The 8,945-nt window shown below is 47.0% G+C and overlaps 1 pseudogene; it reads left to right on the top strand.

The window, feature by feature from the left end:
• Window positions 1–668: 668 nt before the first annotated feature.
• Window positions 669–1,207, top strand: LOC123412740 (annotated as a pseudogene).
• Window positions 1,208–8,945: the final 7,738 nt, after the last annotated feature.

Here is an 8,945-nt window from a genome sequence, read left to right as displayed (position 1 = left end):
TGGGTTGGTTTATGGTTTGTCATAATATTTTATATTATACATAATATATGGTCTAATATTTTTTAAATGAGTTATTACATTTTTATAACAAAGATTTGGTAGGTTCTTTATAAAAAACCTATTATCTCGCACTTTAAAAATAAAAAATTGTTTTTTGTGTAAACAAAATGTAAAATCTCTTTGACAACGTTGTTTGTCATACCAACATACACACATGTGGACAATATTGGGTCATTATAACAAACTATAAGAGGATAAAATATTAGAAAAACAAAAAAACAAAAAAATATATAAACTTAATTCTAATTGGTGGAATCTGCTATGGCATGGATGATAACGTGTCAAACATTCATCCATCCGTCCATCCAACCCACCGGCATCAAACCCCAGGCTTCGCTCCTCACGTACCAGCACCACCTCCTTTGCTCTGTGACTCTGTCTTCCTCCTCCCCTGAATCCCAGATCCACCCAACCAGCCGGCGGCGGCCAACCCCCACCGATGACCTACCAGCCTTCGACCTCTGCCCCACTCCCGGCACACCCAACCCTCTCCTCTCCCCAGCCGCCGAGTCCAACCTCCACATCTCTAACCCGCACCCGAAACCCTAGCTCGTGCACATGGCGACGAGGCCAGCCCGCCGCCGCCACCAACGAGGAGGAGGAGCGAGATGCCCGACCTGCCGTGCGACAGGGACGTGGTGTGCATGTGTGCCGTGCGGCGGCGCCCCCGGAGGTGGAGCTGCTGCGGTGCGCGACCTGCGCGACGCCTTGGCGCTCCCCGTGCCTCTCGAAGCCCCCCGCGCTCACCAATGCGGCCGGCTGGGCCTGCCCCGACTGCGGCGGCGAGGGCGCGTCCCACTCGTCCGCCCCGGCGCCTGCCCCCACCGCGGCCCCCGGGGGCGCCGGTGGCGGGAGCGGCCTCCTCGCCACCATCCGTGAGATCGAGGCCGACGCCACCCTCTCCGAGCAGGACAAGGTGCGGCGCCGCCAGGAGCTGCTCGACGGGAAGAGCGCCGCCGCCGGCGGTGGGGACGACGGCGACAACGAGGAACAGGACGAAGACGACGAGGACAGCGCGCTCGAGATCGGCGGCAAGAACTTCTGCTGCGTCTTCTGCATGAAGCTCCCCGAGCGCCCCGTCACCGTGAGCACTGCTCAATACCCCATCCACTCCCGTGTTCTCCGCCGTCAGTTTTGATCAAATTAATAAATGCCCATGACTAAATCCATCCTCGCTCTGCTGCTGCTTGTATAATCACAGGCTTGCGCTGGTTGAATCCTGCATCATGTGGTTGGTATTGCTGGCCAGTCCGAACATGGTGCTCAGTCAGTAGCGCTCTCAGGTGGTTACATAGACGATGAGGACCATGGGGAGTTGTTCCTGTATACTGGAAGGTATGATGCTGCATACTTGGAAGTTTCTTGTATATCCACTTGCTATCTTTGTACAATTGTGTCTGATCCTACATATGAGCACTTAATCATATAAGTAATTTGTAGTGGCAGTGGAGGAAGAGATCTAAGTGGGAACAAGCGAACAAACAAGGAGCAATCTTCTGATCAGAAATTCGATAAGATGAATGCTAATCTACGTCTTAGTTGCCAGAAGGGCTACCCTGTCACTCAGTTCTTGGGGGCGCGGGGCGGCAACAGCGTGCAGTTCACCGAGTTCATCCAGAACAACCTCCACCTCTACCAGTTCCGCAACAACATGCCGCTCAGCACGGCCGCCACCGCCAAGTTCACCCGCGGCAAGCTCGCCACCGCCCTCCGCAAGGTGCCGATCCAGCCCCGATTTCCCTTCTACTCACTAGCGTTGTCCCGTGGATTGTCCATGGGTAGTGTCCCAGTGAGGGGCTAGGATTTGCTATCCCCACTTTATCATAGGCGATAGCTCTGTCTTACACCGGTTCCGTCTCCTTAGGGTTTGTAAATTCTGTTGTAGGCCTGTTGTTCTGCTGGGTATGTGATTGGGGATTGCTGGCGACTTAAATGGGGTCTTATGCCTTACTAGTGTGTAGCCTTGTAGGTTTTCTTATTCGTATTTACAGTTTGTTGATGAATGTATTGTGTAGCCTTGTAGGTTTTCTTATTCGTATTTACAGTTTGTTGATGAATGTTGTCTGTTATTTGTTTGTCAAACATTTTTTGGATAAGTTCGATGTCTGTTCAGGGCCGGGCAACAATTTGGGGCCCAGAATTTCTAATTAACGTTGCATAACTTTGCTGAAAAATCCAGCCCATCAGTAGGACATCAGAACATGCGTAGCACACACACGAGGCACTGGGTGTTGTCTCCCACAAAGAAACTGTACGCACACGTTCTGCTAAAAGAAAATATCTGAATGCACGAGAGGCGTTTGCTCATGAGGCGCTCGCTGCCCAGGATGAACGCGAGGCGCTCTCATTGTCGATCCTGCAGGCAACAGGTGCCAGTTCGATTCGTCTCCCCTTGTGTATCTTGTCATTCTGCCAAGCGCTAGCAGCTCCTCTCCGCCGATCAGCCCTTGGATAGCCGCTACTCTCCGTTTATCAACCAATCGCTTAGGGCATCGACAGTTCGTCTCCTCTTGATCGGAAGGTGACTACGTGGTCTACCTAATCGTTAAACGGGTGGTGCATCTCCTAGCGCAGCATCAAGAAGGACATAATCCTTCTTCCCAGCTTGTAGGATCAACTTAATATTATGAGCCTAGTCCACAAAGTTGCTTCCATCATCTTTCAACTTAGCTTTCTCTAGGAACGTATTAAAACTCAGGGTGACTGTCACGTGAGCCATGATCTACAACACAAATATATTCAAAGTAGACTTAGACTATGTTCAAGATAATTAGAGTTTAACTTAATCAAATTACTTTCTAAACTCCCACTCAAAAAGTACATCTCTCTAGTCATTTGAGTGGTTCATGACCCACTTACACTAGCTCAAGTCCGATCATCATGTGAGTTGAGTATAGTTTCAGTGGTAAGCATCCCTATGCTAATCAGATCAACTATATGACTCATGATCGACCTTTCGGTCTCATGTGTTCCGAGGCCATGTCTGCACATGCTAGGCTCTACAAGCTTAACCCGAGTGTTCTGCGTGTGGAACTGTTTTGCACCCGTTGTATGTGAACGTTGAGTCTATCACACCCGATCATCATGTGGTGTCTCGAAACGACGAACTGTAGCAATGGTGCACTGTCGGGGAGAACACAATTTCGTCTTGAAATTTTAGTGAGAGATCACCTCATAATGCTACCGTCGTTCTAAGCAAAATAAGGTGCATAAAAGGATTAACATCACATGCAATTCATAAGTGACATGATATGGCCATCATCCCGTGCTCCTTGATCTCCATCACCAAAGCACCGGCACGATCTTCTTGTCACCGGCGCCAAACCATGATCTCCATCAACGTGTCGCCATCGGGGTTGTCGTGCTACTCATGCTATTACTACTGAAGCTACATCCTAGCAAAATAGTAAACGCATCTGCAAGCACAAACGTTAGTTTAAAGACAACCCTATGGATCCTGCCGGTTGCCGTACCATCGACGTGCAAGTCGATATTATCTATTACAACATGATCATCTCATACATCCAATATATCACATCACATCGTTGGCCATATCACATCACAAGCATACCCTGCAAAAACAAGTTAGACGTCCTCTAATTTGTTGTTGCATGTTTTACGTGGTGACCATGGGTATCTAGTAGGATCGCATCTTACTTACGCAAACACCACAACGGAGATATATGAATTGCTATTTAACCTTATCCAAGGACCTCCTCGGTCAAATCTGATTCAACTAAAGTTGGAGAAACCGACACTTGCCAGTCATCTTGGAGCAACAGAGTTACTCGTAGCGATGAAACCAGTCTCTCGTAAGCGTACGAGTAATGTCGGTCGAAGCCGCTTCAATCCAACAATACCGCGGAATAAAGAAAAGACTAAGGAGGGCAGCAAGATGTACATCACCGCCCACAAAAACTTTTGTGTTCTACTTGAGATTACATCTATGCATGAACCTAGCTCATGATGCCACTGTTGGGGAACGTCGCATGGGAAACAAAAAATTTCCTACGCGCACGAAGACCTATCATGGTGATGTCCATCTATGAGAGGGGATTTCCGATCTACGTACCCTTGTAGATCGCACAGCAGAAGCGTTAGTGAACGCGGTTGATGTAGTGGAACGTCCTCACGTCCCTCGATCCGCCCCGCGAACCGTCCCACGAACCGTATCGTGATCCGTCCCACGATCTAGTGCCGAACGGACGGCACCTCCGCGTTCAGCACACGTACAACTCGACGATGATCTCGGCCTTCTTGATCCAGCAAGAGAGACAGAGAGGTAGAGGAGTTCTCCGGCAGCGTGACGGTGCTCCGGAGGTTGGTGGTGATCTAATCTCAGCAGGGCTCCGCCCGAGCTCCACAGAAACGTGATCTAGAGGTAAAACCGTGGAGATATGTGGTCGGGCTGCCTTGGAAAAGTTGTCTCAAATCAGCCCTAATTGCTCCATATATATAGGAGGAGGGAGGGAGGCTTGCCTTGAGGCTCAAGGAGCCCCAAGGGCTGCGCCACCAAGGGAGGAGGAGTCCTCCTCCAATCCTAGTCCAACTAGGATTGGAAAGTGGAGTCCTTCTCTCCTTTCCGACCTCTTTTTTTTCTTTTCTCTTTGATTTTCTATCTATGGCGCATAGGGACTTCTTGGGCTCTCCCACCAGCCCACCAAGGGCTGGTGCACCACCCCCAAGGCCTATGGGCTTCCCCGGGGTGGGTTGCCCCCCCGGCGAACACCCGGAACCCATTCGTCATTCCCGGTAACTCCGAAAACCTTCCGGTAATGAAATGAGGTCATCCTATATATCAATCTTCGTTTCCGGACCATTCCAGAAACCCTCGTGACATCTGTGATCTCATCGGGACTCCGAACAACATTCGGTAACCAACCATATAACTCAAATACGCATAAAACAACGTCGAACCTTAAGTGTGCAGACCCTGCGGGTTCGAGAACTATGTAGACATGACCCGAGTGACTCCTCGATCAATATCCAATAGCGGGACCTGGATGCCCATATTGGATCCCACATATTCTACGAATATCTTATCGTTTGAACCTCAGTGCCAAGGATTCATATAATCCCGTATGTCATTCCCTTTGTCCTTCGGTATGTTACATGCCCGAGATTCGATCGTCAGTATCCGCATACCTATTTCAATCTCGTTTACCAGCAAGTCTCTTTACTCGTTCCGTAATACAAGATCCCGCAACTTACACTAAGTCATATTGCTTGCAAGGCTTATGTGTGATGTTGTATTACCGAGTGGGCCCCGAGATACCTCTCCGTCACACGGAGTGACAAATCCCAGTCTCGATCCATACTAACTCAACGAACACCTTCGGAGATACCTGTAGAGCATCTTTATAGTCACCCAGTTACGTTGCGACGTTTGATACACACAAAGCATTCCTCCGGTGTTAGTGAATTATATGATCTCATGGTCATAGGAACAAACACTTGACACGCAGAAAACAGTAGCAACAAAATGACACGATCAACATGCTACGTCTATTAGTTTGGGTCTAGTCCATCACATGATTCTCCTAATGACGTGATCTAGTTATCAAGCAACAACACCTTGTACATAATCAGAAGACCCTGACTATCTTTGATCAACTGGCTAGCCAACTAGAGGCTTGCTAGGGACAGTGTTTTGTCTATGTATCCACACATGTATATAAGTCTTCATTCAATACAATTATAGCATGGATAATAAACGATTATCTTCATACAGGAATTATAATAATAACTATATCTATTATTGCCTCTAGGGCACAATTCCAACAGGACATACGCAATCTCCCCTCCTCATATTTGCTAGCCTCTCCACTACCGCACATAGCCCGTTATCACCTCGAGGATTGGTGCAATTTTCGCTGGTGCATCCAAACCCCATTAAATGAGGCGCTTTGTTGCACATAAGCCTTATTATATCATCCTCAAAACAGCCACCATACCTACCTATTATGGTATTTCCATAGCCATTACGAGATATATTGCCATGCAAATTCCATCGTCACTTCACATGACTAGTTCGTTCATCACCATATTGCTTTGCATGAGCATATATAGCTGACATGGTATTTGTGGCAAAGCCTCCATTCATAATAGTATTTTTTGCAAACACACAATTATCAAATGTTGAATACATGTCACGCTAAGATCATTGCACATCCTGGTACACTGCGAGAGGCATTCATATTTGAGTCATGTTGCTTCGTGGTCCATCATATCGAGTTATCCATGAGTTGTAAGTAAATAAAAGTGTGATGATCATCATTATTAGAGCATTGTCCTAGTGAGGAAATAAAGATGGGAGAGGCCAAATTAGCCCACCATATATAAAAAATGAATGAGAGAAAAATAGAGAAGAGACTTTGCTACTATCCTTTACCACACTTGTGCCTCAAAGTGGCACCATGTTCATCAAATCATCATGTTATATCATTCATATGCTAGTGGGAATCAATTTTTTATAAACTTGGCTTGAATATTCAGATAACGGGCTTCCTCAAATGCCCGAGGTCTTCATGAGTAAGCAAGTTGGATCCACACCCACCTAGCTTCAGTGGAGCTTTCATACACTTATAGCTCTAGTTCATCATTTGTATGGCAATACCTACTCCATGTGTCAATATCTATCGGTGGGCATCTCCATATCCCGTTGGTATGCCTAGTTGATACGAGACTATCTTCTCCACTTTTCAACCCATTTGTAACCTACCACCTTATTCTATTCGACCTTTATGCCATGTCTAATGGTTCATGCTCAAGTATTATGTGAAGAATAAAAAGTTGATCCATATTGGAAAGGTACGACCCAGTTGCGTGACTTGGGCACTGTGGTGCTTGACATTTTTAGTTATGTGGTGAATATGGACCCATGCCTTGCTATATAATGAAGATGGAAAGGGTTGAAACAATCATTGAGGATCGTACACTTTGAAAAATTAATTGTTTTGCTGCTTATACTTATAAATATTGCAATGTTAATATTTGGTAATGCATCATTTCTCAAAGATCATATATGCACAAGATTGCATCATGGATAGCAAGTCACGTTAAAAATGTTGTTTTTATCATTTACCTACTCCAGGACGAGCACATATGTTAAGATTGGGGATTGGGGATAGGATGTCACATCATGCATAACATGTCACATCAAAAATTCTATTAAGATTGGGGATGCTTGATACGTCTCCAACGTATCTATAATTTTTTATTGTTCCATGTTATTATGTTATCATTTTAGAACACTTTTTATGCACTTATATACCAATTTATATTATTTTTGAGCACTAACCTATTGACCCAGTGCCCCGTGCGAGCTGCTGTTTTCTGCGTGCTTTTCCACATTTCAGGTCCCCGTACAAACGAAGTCCAATTAATCTGAATTTTTTTGTGAATATTTTCTCGGAAAAAACAAGACCATGGAGCATCGGAAGAAGACCGGAGGGCGCATGAGCCCCCCCCCCACAAGGCAACAGGGTGCGGCCTGGGGGGCCGGCTGGTTTGTGGGCCCCTCATGGCTCTTCTGACTTTGTTCTCTGGCCTATTAAATCTCATCTACACTAAAACATTTGAGGGAGGTCCCGAAACACTTTTTACGCCACTACAAGTCTCTTTTTCGATGGGTGGCCATCTAGAGCTCCATTCTGGCACTCTGCCGGAGGGGGTATCGATCATGGAGGGATTCTTCATCAACCTTGCTGCCTTCATGATGATGTGTGAGTAGTTCCCCATAGACCTACAAGTAGGAGCCTATTTCTCTCTTCATGCCATGCCACCATAATCGTTCTCGAAGGTCTTGATACATCTTGGTACCACCGGGATGGATGGAGTATGGCGTGTCATGGGATTCTTGGAGGAACAAGTCCTTGAGTTCGGCCTTTTTGGGCACGCATAAGCGTTTGCCGTACCACACCACTCCTTGATCATCAACCGAGAATCCTGGGGACTTGCCTTCCCGTATCGTCCTCTTGAGGCCTTCAATACTCTTGTGTCCCTTCTGGGCTTCCTTGTTATCATCAGCTAGAGTCGGTCTGGCTTCGAGGTTGGCCAGGTATCCTGGTTCGACTAACTCCAGCCCGAAGCTTTCCATCTCTTCATACAAGGTGGGTAACCTTTCCTTGAGCATGACGTTCAAGGTGCCGGCCTTCCGGCTGAAATCATCGGCTACCACGTTTGCCTTACCGGGGTGGTACTGAATGCTGAGGTCGTAATCCTTGATTAACTCAAGCCATCTTCGTTGCCTCATATTCAGCTCCCTTTGGGTGAAGATATATTTCAGACTCTTGTGGTCCGTGTATATTTCACATCGCTTCCCCAGAAGGTAATGTCGCCATGTCTTCAAGGCATGCACTATGGCTGCTAACTCGAGATCATGGGTGGCGTAGTTCTCCTCATGCGGATGCAGTTGCCGTGACAAGTACGCCATGACTCTGTCATCTTGCATTAAGACTCCACCGAGTCCGGTTCTAGAGGCATCACAGTAAATCACAAACTCCTTGTTGATGTCCGGGGTAGCTAGTAACAGGGCGCTAGTCAGTCTTTTGTTCAACTCTGGGAAGCTCGCTTCACACGCTGGTGTCCACTCGAACTTCCGGCCTTTCTTCAAAAGCTAAGTCATAGGTCGAGCGATGCTGGAGAATCCCTCTACGAACTTGCGGTAGTATCCCGCGAGCCCGAGGAAACTCCTGACATCCTTCACGTCTCTCAGCGATTCCCAGTTGGTCACTGTGGTAATCTTGGATCGATCTACTGCCAATCCGCTTGTCGTCATGATATGACCCAAAAATCCAACCTCGTTCAGCCAGAATTGGCACTTGCTGAACTTGGCATACAGTTGGTGCTCTCGAAGCTTTCCCAGAACAATCCTCAAGTGTTGT

This window comes from Hordeum vulgare, chromosome 7H (genome assembly GCF_904849725.1).
Source record: "Hordeum vulgare subsp. vulgare chromosome 7H, MorexV3_pseudomolecules_assembly, whole genome shotgun sequence".
In the NCBI taxonomy this organism is placed as follows: domain Eukaryota; kingdom Viridiplantae; phylum Streptophyta; class Magnoliopsida; order Poales; family Poaceae; genus Hordeum; species Hordeum vulgare.
Note: the sequence above shows the minus strand (reverse complement) of the source record. Positions and strands in the feature narration are given on the sequence as shown.